General features: G+C 47.8%; 1 protein-coding gene across 6 annotated transcripts in view; it reads left to right on the forward strand.

Moving 5' to 3' along the window:
- KCNH6 (potassium voltage-gated channel subfamily H member 6) overlaps positions 1–12,772 on the forward strand; it is a 128,236-nt gene that overhangs the window by 16,699 nt on the left and 98,765 nt on the right. Inside the window, exon 2 of one of the 6 annotated variants that reach the window (XM_090044168.1) lies at positions 8,183–8,284. The exons of the other annotated variants lie outside the window; for them this stretch is intronic. The gene's annotated coding sequence lies outside the window, so the exon portion shown is untranslated. The remainder of the gene's footprint in view (positions 1–8,182; positions 8,285–12,772) is intronic. 6 annotated transcript variants of the gene reach the window in all.

The raw sequence follows: 12,772 nt of genomic DNA on the forward strand, positions 1-12,772 counted from the left end.
TTTTGCACTGGTGCAAAGCATATGCAACAGTCTTACACTGCAGGGTTATAAGAGGGATCTGATTCTTGCTTGCCCTGATGGTACCGGCACCGATGCCAATCCTACCTACCTCTGACTGATCACATTTTATGACAATACAGCAATGTAAAGGCCAGCACAAGGAACAAGGCAGTGGGAAACTGGGCTCTTGCTTCTGTGGCTCAGGGTTGCTGCCTTCTACCAACATCTGAGTCAAGCTCTCATCCCTCCCTTGAGCTGAGGAGCAGGAAAGAACGCACAAGAAAGAAAATGTCCTTATTCCTAGCCCTGCTCTTCATGTTCCCCACAGCACAGAACCCTTTTCAGTGCGTTACTAGGGACTCAGAGCCAGGGAGCCTTGGATTCCAGCAGGGAGGTTGTACTTCTTTGTTGAGAGAGAAAAAAAATGCATAATTTTCCACTGTTTGGTACCTTATGTAGTCATTTATACTAGTTCCAAGTTACTCTAATTTAGGAGCATTTTACAGCTACTTAGCACAGGTGTGAATGGGCTGAAGAGAACCAGGCAGGCTCCATGAGGCGAGGCAAACCTGATGTTTGATCCGTGATGTCTCCTGTTAACAGTGTTTTCAGGTGCTGTAGGACATCTCAGCTCCTGGACCCAGGTGTGTGTATTCATAACTAACTTCACCTGTACATGGATGGGCTTGAGTCTCACTTCCCTCCACCTTATAGGGAAGATGTAAAACACTGCTTCTCTGGTCACTCACAGCAGGGTTATACCCATGAGGCCTTTGTGTCAACCAAAAGCCCAAGGCAGGGGAAATTTCAGTGCCTTGACTTTATCACCTACAGAACATTTTGCAGCTGTTATTAACATTGCAGATTGCCTCCCAAAATCTATGCCTAGGGGGTAGGGGTACAGCACCCACAGGACTCAGGCATGTTGGTGCTGCTAGCTGAACTCTGGCAATGCCACTGCAGGCCTTACCATGCTTAGTGCTTATTTTAAGAACTAGCTGCTGGAGTCATGAGAATAGATGAGCATCCTGGCCTTGGTTGAAATAACAGAGTATGTATCTAGATGTAACAGGGGGTCTCTAGCCCATGTTACTTTAAGAGGGAATGAAGGCAGCAGTATGTGGCTGCCAAGATTGCTACCAGCTGAATTGGTGCCAGGTAGCAAAAGAGAGTTAAGAGTCCAAGGCAGTAAAATAAGCTGCCAGCCACATACCCCCAGCAAGCAGGAATAGGATAGGGTGCTGAACTCCAGGCATCTATTTACATTATTGGTTCCTAACTTCGGGGAATGACTCAAATCAGGGTTGCAGGGGATCTTCAGTAGGGTCGTGAAGAGCCCACATGCACATACGTGCAGCCTGGGAGCAGCAGGCAGGTGGAGCAGGGCTGCTGCACATGAAGGGGACAATGGCGGTACCCCTGGGCTGTCACCGCTGCAGTGCTGGGTCAGGCTGTCCTGTTGGTGGCCAATTTAGGGTTGCAGCAAAAAGAGGCTGGAAACTACTGATTTACATGGTGCTTGCAGCAGAACTGCTGGACTAAAAAGACATTTTTAGACCCAATTAAGAGAGCTTGGGTCATGTGGTTGGAAGAGGGTGGAGCCGAGGGCCCTATAAGCATGGCTCCTAAGGCAAAGGGAGCTTTGGGGTTTAGGATTTGGTGAAGAGAGTTGTTCCTTTGGAGCTTTTTGCTGTGCTGTTTCTGGCAGTTCTGGAAAAGAAATCCCTGGCAGTGAGGTGTGATTCTGTAAGTATGTTCAGAGGGAGCTGGTGCTATACTGCAGGAATGAAATCCAGAAGGAAGGAAGCTGTCTAGAAGTGATGGGGTGAGCCTTGGGGATAGACAAACCCCCAGCTATAGGTGGTCTATGGATAGAAGCTGGGAAAGGCCCTAGGAAAGAGAAACTTTGGGCTATAGTTGAAAGTAGGGGAGAATCTGGGGAAGGACAAACCCCTGTGTGAATTGAAGATTAGGATGATGGCTATAAGGCATGAGGTGGCTAATAAAAAGTGAGTGGAAGCCACCAGGGGTGCCCTGAGTCCTGTGCTATATACAACTGAGGGTTGTAGATGCTGTGAGCCCTAGAGCCAGGCTAGGACCCTAGGGAAACTGAGGTAGGGCTGACAGGAAAGGGTCCAATGCACGATACAGAAAGGAAGTGTGCTGTGGAGAAAATTATGTATGCCCTGAGTAACCATGCTGAAGGTGAGCAGCCTGGAGGACTGTGTTGGAGGTGCACCCTGTAAATTGTACTGAGCCCCCAGATGACTCTCAGGGCTGAGAAGCCCTGAGGAAAGTGCCAATAGGGAAAGCACCTAAAGAGGCCACTTTGCTTTCTAAAGGCATTTTCCCAAATTTATCATAAAGTTTAACATGAAAGCACAGCAGGTGGGAAACAAGAGGTGCTAGAGAGGGAAGAGAGCACAGCAGGCAGGTGTGACTCCTAGGGGGCATCTGGGTGGGAGCCTGCTACATTAGGCTCCTTGGATCATGCTTGCTAGCATTTTTTTTTTTTTGTAACCAAGTGCACCTAAATGGCTCCACAGTCAGAAGAGAATGCAGCCTGTGTTATTAGTTTTTAAGACCGGTACAGACAGTCAGAAAGCCTAAAAAGGTAGTGGCAGTTCATAAAAGATTGAACAAGAATAGTCCTTTCTCTGAAGCAAGCATGTATTGAACACAGCCCTTTGCAACCTCAAGCACACAAAAGAGCAACCAAAAAACATTGCCTAAGCTAAGATACAGCCTGGTGAAACACAGGGAGAGTACACAACTTAGTCTAACTTAAGTGGAATGTAATAAACCAAAAGAAAAGTTGTTGCTCAGGCATTCCAGCCTCCTACCTTTTACAGCTCCTGCTTTATAATGTAAATGTACTTCACTGTATTCTTTTGTCACACCAGCTCAAGCTGTCTACAACCTTCCCCTTAGCTCCCTCTCCAGCACACACATATGATGATTATGCCAGGGCTTTGCCAACACCTCCTACCTCTCAGCCTGGTCCTGCAAGGCTTGGCTCTGTGCTCACAGGTGGTAGGTTTCCCAGCCTCTTCCCCCTCCCGCATGGCCTGGGGGGAACAGAGGGGAATCCTGCCCCTTCCCCTCCCCTTGTCAACTGCTTGCTTTAGTCTTTGCCAGATGTGGGAGGGGATGGAGTCGTCTCCTTAAGAAGGGTCCTATCTTTTCCCTTCCTGCAATAGATCTCTGGATAGGAAAACACATTCTTCTAGGCAGGGGGGTCAATAATTGAGAAACAAAGCAGTTAGCCTTGTATTGCAGTCTTGGTGACTCTTGGATTAACATTTTAACTAAGTGTTAGTTACCTTTGCTTTGTAGGCAGTTGTATGCCATGAAGCTGTTAAACAAATGGCAGGGGTTGGCAGGGGGTAATAAACCCCCTCCCTGCCCCCTTCGCCATGCTGGCTGGCATCTGGCCACACCTCCGCCCCTGCTGCTGGAGCAGCAGAGGGTGGGCCCTAACAGGGGCTGCTGTGCTCTGGCCAGGCAGACCCTAGTTGAGGTCCCAGGGGAAGAGGGGTGGGAGGGGGAAATAAGTCCCCTCCCTGCCCCTTTCACCTCAGGGGGCCATGCTAAGCTGGCATCTGGCCATGCCCCTGACCTTGCCCAAGGCTGAAAAGCATGCTGGGGGACTCTGATTAAACCTAAACCAGGAAGGGGTCTGAGAAAGAAGTTCTGCAAACTGGTTTGACCCAAATCATTTAAATCTGATACTACATTGAACCAGGTTTGTCTTACACCGGTTTTGGCCATTTTGACACAGGTTTATGTGCTTGGGGCAAAATAACCCTGCCCAGCTCCTCCCAGATCTGCAGCCAGGGGGAGCTCGAGCTTTCTTCTCTCTTGCCTGGAAATGTGCTTGAACAAAGCACCAGTAGGCAGAGTCCACAGGCTCCGTGGATGCCTTTGAGGACCGGTAGGTGCGGCCTAGGGGACTCTGCTTGGTGTTCCCACTTGTTTTCATTTTTTGACCCTTTGACTCCCATGTCACTCGTATCTTGTTTTTTTTCCCCTTGGTTGTCCCACAAAATCAGTTGTTCCGTTTATCCATTAGCCCCCATATAGTGAGGGCTACTAGTGTACTGGGTAGGCCTTAGAGCCCATGGCAATTTTGAATGGACAAAAAGACAGGAGCTTCTGGGGCCTGGCCAGCTGGTATGGGGACACTACCCCCTTGTGCCAGCTGGACTGCTGAAGCAACCCTAACTGAGAGTTCCCTGCAGACTGCAGCAGTCTGGCAGTGGGGGGCTGCTGCCTGGCTATGACCTGCTGCCACATGACAGCATGTGGGCCCCAAAGCTGTGTGCCTGCCAGACCTGAATGGGGACTGCAGGCCACAGAAAAGGCATCTGGACCTCTGGGCCAGCTGCCAATGAGCTGTGGTTGCATAGTTGGCCTTTGTGCGGCACTACTGCCATGTGTGCCGCCACCCTGCCATCTGGGCAGCTATCGCCTGGAAGATGTTCTCAGTGTGGTGGCCTGCTTTCAACTGTCAAAGCATGTCCTCCTGGCCCCAAGAGGTCAGCTATCTCCGGGTGGGTCCCAGGTGCCATCCCTGAGCAGGCTCCTCTGCCTGGGTCCTGCCACTTCCCTCAGTAGCAGGAATGCTGGTGTTTCCTATTTTAAAACTGCAAAATCTCTGATTTTAAAAAATGATGATGATCATCATCATCCCAGATTCATTCTTTAAAATACTGCAAAATCCGTGTTCTTCCATAATTAAAATGAGGGGGAGATCAGTTGGGCAAAGTTTTATTGATATATTTACAATGTTAAAGTAATCTGGAAGACTACCAGTGTCTCTATCACCATAATAGAGGATGTGGGGGTTTGCAGGAAGGGGGTAGGAAGGGGCACGGGTGGGATATGGGGGGCATAAGGGTACTGTGTGTGGGGTGCTACTTGGGAGGCGTGGGTTCCCTGCCCCCCTGCAGGGCCCATAGTTCTCCCTGGATGCCCTGCATGGCCCCTGACCCCCTCCCCTCCCCTCCCCCTGCATGGCCCATAGCTCACTGGCAGCAGCTGCATCCCATCTTAACTCTGGGCACAGTCCTGGGGGGGCTGTTGTTACCTGGATATCCAGGTACTAAATGTTGAGCCTGTGCTGCAAATATGCAGAGCAGGAAACCTTTGTTCCTAGAATGCCTCTTGCCACATCTCAAAGCAGCTTGAGAGACAGCAAGAGGCATGTGTGGGCTCATCTGGCTGTGCCCCGGGGTGTCAAGGAACGCAAGGCTATAAAGGGTGAGGTCTTCCTGTTAACAACAGAGATAGTTAGCTGTGTTAGTTGGGGAGAAGGTAGGGCAGGATGAGACCTTAGGGCACTTTTACACATGCTCCAGGGGGAGGAGGGGGAGCATTTTAATCAGAGCAGCTCTCAGAGCCGTTCTAATTAAAGCACCACTGTCTTGTGTATCAGCACCGTGTGCTTAGAAATGGTGGCAGGGGTGCTTGAACTAACACTCTGTCAATGAGTTTTAGGTAAAGCACCCCACCACCATTTTTAGTGCACAGACACTGATGCAAGATGCAGAAGGCTACTGGAGCACAGTATATGCCATGCTCCAGCGGACTCGATTAATTAAGCCTGCTCTGCCATGCTGGAATTCCAACACGTCAGAGCAGATTGCACACTCATGTATAGGCACACTTTGAGATTAATTACTTCAGAAAGGTATGAGCTTCCATAGCAATAGCCTACTTTGTCTAGTCTTTCTGAGCTAGTTGGTCACTAAGGTGTCGCCCTACCTTATCTTCTGCTGGCAGGGAGGGCCTGTCTCTCTGGTCCAGCCTACAGTGACCAGCAGAGAGGCGAACTGCTCGGCTCCAAAAGTGCAGGGTTGGGTTAATACCAGGGAGGGAGACTAGAGGCCTGCATGCAAACTCTGCTGTGAGATGTTCTCATCTCAGCTGATTTACATGAAGAGTGTGGGGTCTGGTCTTGTCTCTTGCACAGATGCTTGTCACAGCCTCACATTGATTCTGTTCCTGAGTTTTCCCACTTGCACGATGACGTTGTACCTTCGCTACTTCCCAGGACACTACTTCCCATGGACCTTTTCCTCCACAGGGAGGAATTTTGCTGGGACAAAACTCAGATCTTCCTGTCCCAAGGTACAGGCCCCCATCCCTAGAAGTAATAGTAAAGCTTCCCTAGTTGATAGCTGTAAGGGATCCTTGGACCCCCAGCTGAGCAGCTCCAGTTTAGTCCTGCAGAGGGCAGTACATATACCCTTACTGCAGGGGCAGGCAATTATTTTGGGCAGAGGGCCACTTACTCAGTTTTGCCAAGACATCAAGGGCCACATGATGAGCAGCCAGGGGCAGATAAATATTAATTTTTCTAAATGTTTTAGAGGCCCCAGAGGCCAGATAGAATGGCCTGGCAGGCCGCATTTTGCCCACCCCTGCCTTGTTACAGCACTAAGTTGTCATGGCATTTCAGCTGTGACTGAGCCACCGTGTGTCATTGGACTGCTTGGGGTGGAGAAGGGGGGGTTACAGTAACCACTTTGGAAAATGCCGAGAGGCCTTGCTGTGGGATGTGCTGAAATGGAGAGGTGGTACTCTCCCACCACCAGTTCCCAAAGGGCAGCTCCACAGGGCCTCTGTCTGCACTCAGGAAATGTTTCTGATTGGTGTTGTGTGTCTCTGGTGATCTACTGGGCCTAGGGAGGGGGAGGTGGGTAAGCTACACTCCTTGTAATTGGTCTGAGCTTGGCACTGCATAGAACCTCCCTCTCCCCAATCAATTGCTGGACCAGTACATTAGGCAAGTGTTCAACCTTGTAAAAAAAAAAAAAAAAATGCAGAATTTTAAATGCTTAGAGCTAGCCAGCTAACTAGTAAGTTCACTGGGTCACATTGGCTGTTGTTTGGACCTGCAGGTCTCCTTGGAGACATCAGCACCACTATATAGTCCATTTGTTCTGGCTGTTGTCCTGTCCTGGGACTTCCCCACCTCCCTGTACTGTGACTGTCTTCTCTAGGAGGTCACCCAGTGTTCCTTGCCTCACCCTGCGATTCTTGTTCAACTCCCAGGGGATAGGAGGGACTTCAGGGACACTTCATCAAACACCCATGCACGGGTGTCACTTAATTCTCCCCAGTTTGTCCATGTGTAGCAGCAATTTCATACATTGACTTGACTGCTGCTATTGCTGCTTGGGAACACTTTCCCATCATAAATATATCCAGCATCATGGATACTGAAATGGTGGCAGCTTCAAGGATCTCAAAATATACTTAGCTGTTTCTGCTTTGCCTTGTCAATCTCTTTTGTATTTCTGTAAGGCTATAGTGACTGACTGACATCAGTTTCTCATGGGTTGGAGGTATTGCTGTAGCTGTGATAGTCCAGTAGGCTATCTTTTATTGGATCAACTGTATAGCTGAGAGAGATGTTGGGCAAGCAAAGATAACTTTGATATCTTCCACTTGCTCCAAGGATACAGCCCTCTTCCACTTTAACTATTTTCATTTACAGAAGAGGTTTAAGCAAAAATCTTTGTTTTATCTGGTGTTTAGCTTGGGCTGTACCTGCTTCTTTTTTTTCCCAGCCTAGAAGAAGGGTATCCTGTGCCCAAAAGCTTGTCTAACATCTCTCTCAGCAATACAGCTGCCCCATAAGAGAGCACCAAAAAAAAAATCCCCATCAGCTTCTAACGCTGAGGGGTTTTCAGCTTTCAGTTTCATTTTGACCACAATGTCAACAGGTTACAATCCAGGTTTTGTTGACATTGCTCTGCAATTTAACAGAATTAATGATGGATAAGAAGTACGTCCTTTCTCAGGTGGCTTATTATGTCAGTATTTTCTACCAACCCATTGGACTGGATGGGTAACAGGGGCCAGCAGTTACATAAACACATCTAGCATACATCTTGGGGCAAAATGCTTAAATGCCATTCCCTCCTGTTACAGACAAGTTAGAGATTACTCTTGGCTGTGCTTTATCTAATGAACTTAGATTTGATATGAAAGATCACTTTATTAGCTGTAGTATCTTCTCATGACAATAGCTTGAGGAAGTGAGTATAATAATCTTCAACAGACGGGTAACTTTTTATTTTCAGTTAACTTAAACAGGCTATGTCTATTCTGTCAACTTTTCCTGAGGTCTTTTGTTTGACATGGCCTGTATTTTTTTTTTTTTTTTTTTTAGGACTGCGCAAAGCTTCAGGTGGTTATTCAATTCGGAGGAGATTTGGCCTGATTCGATGGCCAAATTTCTGAATCCAAATCAAATCGGGGGACCAATTTAAAGGTCTGAATCGTTTTTTTGGTTTTTTTTTTGTTTTGTTTTTTTTTTTTTTTTCCAAAGCTCTCTGAATCTTCAGCAAAAATTTGGAGAGCTTTGATTCGGGCAGTCCCCAGTGGCTGCATCAAGGAGCTGATAAGTACAAGGGGAGGGGGTGCTGGGGGAGGGGATCACGGAGGGACCCCAGTCCCCCCCCATGGCTGCCCCAGCCCCCAGTGCTTCAAAAAAGCCCCAGTGCTCACCGGGTGCTGCTGGGCTGGGGGTGATTTCCCACTGCCCCATACTGCATGGGGCACAAGCCCCATTGACCTCCCTGCTCCCCCAACCCCACCACAGCCGCCCTGCCCACCAGGGCTCCAGCCCTTTTAAGAACAAAAAATGTTTGTTTGTTTTCTGTAACACCTTAGGAAACCAATCACATCTAGTACAGAGAGCATCCTTCAGGTTGATAGTAGGGACCAAGAATATACTGTCCCAGCTGCCCTGTGCTTATTGCCTCAACTGCATTCTGATGGACTTGGTAGCTCTCTGTCGCACTCCCCATGTCACTTGAGAACAGACAGGGTTGTTTTTTAATCAGACTGATATATAATCTAACTCTGGACTGTACTCTGCTGGCCTTTTGTCAAATGTTTTGGAGATTGTTTGCAATCCCCAAGTCGCCTGGTTTGGGATTCAGTTGCAAGTCATACATCTATAGCTTGGAAAAAATACTCCCTGTATTGTCAGGAGGGAAGCTTGCCAAGCCACATTTGGCAATGGGAGTAAGTGGTTTCTGGTCAGCTTCAACTAACACTGGCATCCCATAAATAAAGACAGGAAACTTTTTCTACTTCTATGGACTGAAAGCATCCTTTTCTATTCGGGCATATTAACACTCAGTTTTTTTGTTAGCACCTGCAATATAGAAGTCTCTGATTATGACCATTCTGTTTATAAAAGGGACTAGTTCAGTCCAGTACTCTCTTGGAAAGTGTCTGTGGGCATCTTACTTTTGCTCTTTCCCTCCTGGTGTATCAAGACTCCAATTAACTTGGTCCAGTCCCAGTCCCCTTACTTAGCTCAGTCCATCTTGGCACTGTGTTGCTCTGAGGTTGCTACTTCAGGCAGGCAGGTAGGTAAGGCACAAATATTCGCGTACACCTCATTTTCCAAAGATTCTTTATATCCCTTTATGGGGCAGGCCTGGCTTCCACCTCAAGGTCTTCTACCTGTCCAATTGTGGTATCTGCCATCAGAGGCCTGTGATTCCCATTACACACAAGCTTGGTCAGCTTCAGCCCATCTCCATTAGTTCTTTCTAAAGCCAATCTGACCCTAATTTTGTAGTATTTTCCCCTAGAACAGGGCTGTCTAGTTGTTGGCCTGTGTGTTGCATGGAGCCTGTGAGGGGTTAATGTGTGGACTCCTGACTCCTACATGAATGTTGCTCCCCCTATCACTCTGGGTGCTGTTTCAGCTGGGGTCTCTAGGCTCCCCCTCACTCCTTCAGGTTTTGTATCCAGCTTCCACTCCAGGGGCTGGGGTAGCAACCCATAGGTTGCAATAGCCACCTAGCAATGCAGTGCAGTGAGGGAGGGGTACCACCTGCATGTGCAGTGCAGCAGGGTATGTGTTTAGGGGTGGAGAGACATCTGTGCACATGCTACAGCAGAGGGGCTGTGGCCCCTGCTGCTTAGAAGTTGGATGGCCCTGCCCTTGATGATAAGCTGTCCATGTGAACCTTGGTGCTCTTCAGCAAGAATCACAGAGAAGTAGGGACCTCAGTAAGTCATCTAGTCCATCCTTTAGGTAAAACTACATTCAGCCCTGATACAACACAAGACCATGACATCTTAACCTGGTACAGGTAAGGCAGGGGGACCACAGCAGCCAATGTTCTGCTTCTGTAAAAGGTTGTTAATAAATGCTCAAGAGCTCCCAGGTAGAGAGCCATGCCCCTCACTACAGAGAAAGGTAATAACCCTCACAGTCCATACTAATCTGACCATGGGGTAAAATTCCTTCTTGACCCCAAATATGATTTGATCCTGAATGGAGGGGCAAGAACCTCTAGCCAGGCTCTGGCTTTAAGTCCCAACAGAAGCACCGATACACTCCAGTCAAAATTCCCTGCCTTGGCTATAGCCAACCCTCAATGCTTCTGAGAGAGGCATAAAAAAAACCCCTGAAATCCTGACATGCAGCAGCAAGAAGGGCCAAGGATGGGAGGTAGAATTCCCTTCCAGCCCTAAGTGGCAACCAGAAAAGGCCAGAAGCATGGGAAATGTCTAGTAGAATATAGGGAAAACTATGCCTATATCATCCCTGACTTGTGGCTGTCCACCCCCTTGAATGCCTCTAGTGATGGACAGTCCGTAGCTTCCCCAAACACTATTCCACTACCTCACACTTCTAACAGTGAAGAAGTTTTTTCCTAGCATCCAGTGTAAACATACTTTGCTGCAACTTCAAGCCACTGACCCACATCCTACCATTTGCAGCAAGAGAGAAAAGGTGTAGCACTACAAGTATTTCATGTCTACTACCATGTTCACTCTTAGATGCCTATTCTGCAAACTTAAGCATGTTGCATTTTCCAAAAAATGCTGTCATTCTAAACCCAACTGAAATGGTATCTGAGGAAATGGGTGTCTCCCATGGTTGGGGATTGAACATGCATCTGGTTTCCTACAGGTGTCTGCCTGCTGATGCATCAGGTATAGAAACAGGTTGGCATCAGCCTATGCTCCAGAATTTCTTCTCTAGAAAGAGTGGAAGATGCTCCTTTCTTCCATTCTTATTCCATTCCTTGTACTCTGCCCATAATCCAAACCTGATGACTCTTCCTGCCCTGCAGTTCCCCTGGAGTTTTCCCAGGCTCCTTTTATTCCTTCCATGAGGCCCAGACAGAGTCCATCCAGCTCTTTCCCCACCTTCCCCCCTCCCCCCTTTCCACCTCTGCCTCAAAACTTTCCTAGGACGATGAGTTTTTCTGGAATGGCTAGGCTTCTCCAGCTTTGTCTCTCTCTTCCCTCTACTGAGCACTGTACTCCCTGGATTGTCTTTTATCCCTTCCCAATTTTTTCAAGTCCCCTGTCCCTCAGTTAGGAGAGAGCAGTGCTTCTGAGTTCCTGTAATATAGTTTCACCCTCCTCCCATTTGAATGAACTGTGAAAGATATTAAGTGCTTCAGGGTCAGAAACTGCCAGAAGTTTGACAGCCATGATATGCATAGTTTCTTCAGTGCAACAAAAGCTATCTATGGGCTAAGAACACAAGGAGCTGTCCCTTTGAAATCCAAAGACAGAACAACAGTCTTAAAGGCAGTTCCACTTATGCACAGTGGAAGTAACACTTTCAAGAGCTTCTGGACCAAGAGTCTAATGTCAAAGATAATACCATCAAAGCCATTCCACAACATCCCATGAAGGACTGTGTTGCAGACAACAACTTAGCAAGAGGCCCTGAAGGGCATTCAGGAGATGAAGAATAACAAAGCACGTGGTCCTGATGGAAGGCCAGCTGAAATTTATAAGCATGCTAGAAAAAAGCTCTCTCTTCAGCTACATGCCATTATTCTGAAAATCTGGAAACATGAACAGATTCCCAGTGACTTGAGAGCTCCCAGAATCATAACCAGATTCAAGAAAGGAGATGGATCATATTGCAGCAATTACCATAGCATTGCACTCCTGTCCACAGCTGGGAAGGTTCTTGCCTGCATTTGCCTCCACAGGCTCACTCCCCAGGCCAAGGAGATTCTATGCAACTTCCAATGTGGTTTCAAACCAGTCAGAGTTGCAATAGACATGATCTTTGTTGTTAGATAGCTACAGGAGAAGTGCCATGAGCAATGCAATCATTACATAATCTTCGCTGACGTAGCAGAAGCCTCTGATTTCAATCAACAGAGAGGCCCTATAGAAGATCCTGATGAGGTTTGGATGCCCACTAAAATTTGTTACTGTTATCAGACTTCTTCCGCAACCATTCTAAGCAAAGGCTTGGAAATGGACCCTTTCACCATTAGAATTGGAGTCGATCAAGGATATGTAATTGCAACAAGCCCTGAAGTGTTACAGTCAGCAATGTCTTCAGAAAACCCTCTATATCAATTGGAGGGACACTGAACTGAATGCCAGCATTCTGGCTCAAACAAACACCACCCGCATAGAAGCCATGTTTATATGGCACCAGCTCCATTGGACAAGACATCATAAGGATGCCGGACAGCTGGCTCCCGAAACAGGCCATATAGTTCTAACTTGCCAGTGCTGTAGATGTGAGCAAAAGAAGAGAGTCGAGAACACCTTGAAGGTCCACCTGAAAAAATGTGATATTAATATCAGTACTTATGTAGCGGCCTCCTCGAGGCCATCTCAGTCATCCCCAGTGGTGCTGTGACATAGGCAGGGCATCAACACTTGACCAAATTCACCTTAGTATGGAGGCAGAGAGGGGAGAGAGACAAAGGGAAAGAACTGGGAGTCAACATCACCAGGATCTACTCCT

This window comes from Crocodylus siamensis, chromosome 4 (genome assembly GCF_052110815.1).
Source record: "Crocodylus siamensis isolate JL-2025a chromosome 4, ASM5211081v1, whole genome shotgun sequence".
Classification (NCBI taxonomy): Eukaryota; Metazoa; Chordata; order Crocodylia; family Crocodylidae; genus Crocodylus; species Crocodylus siamensis.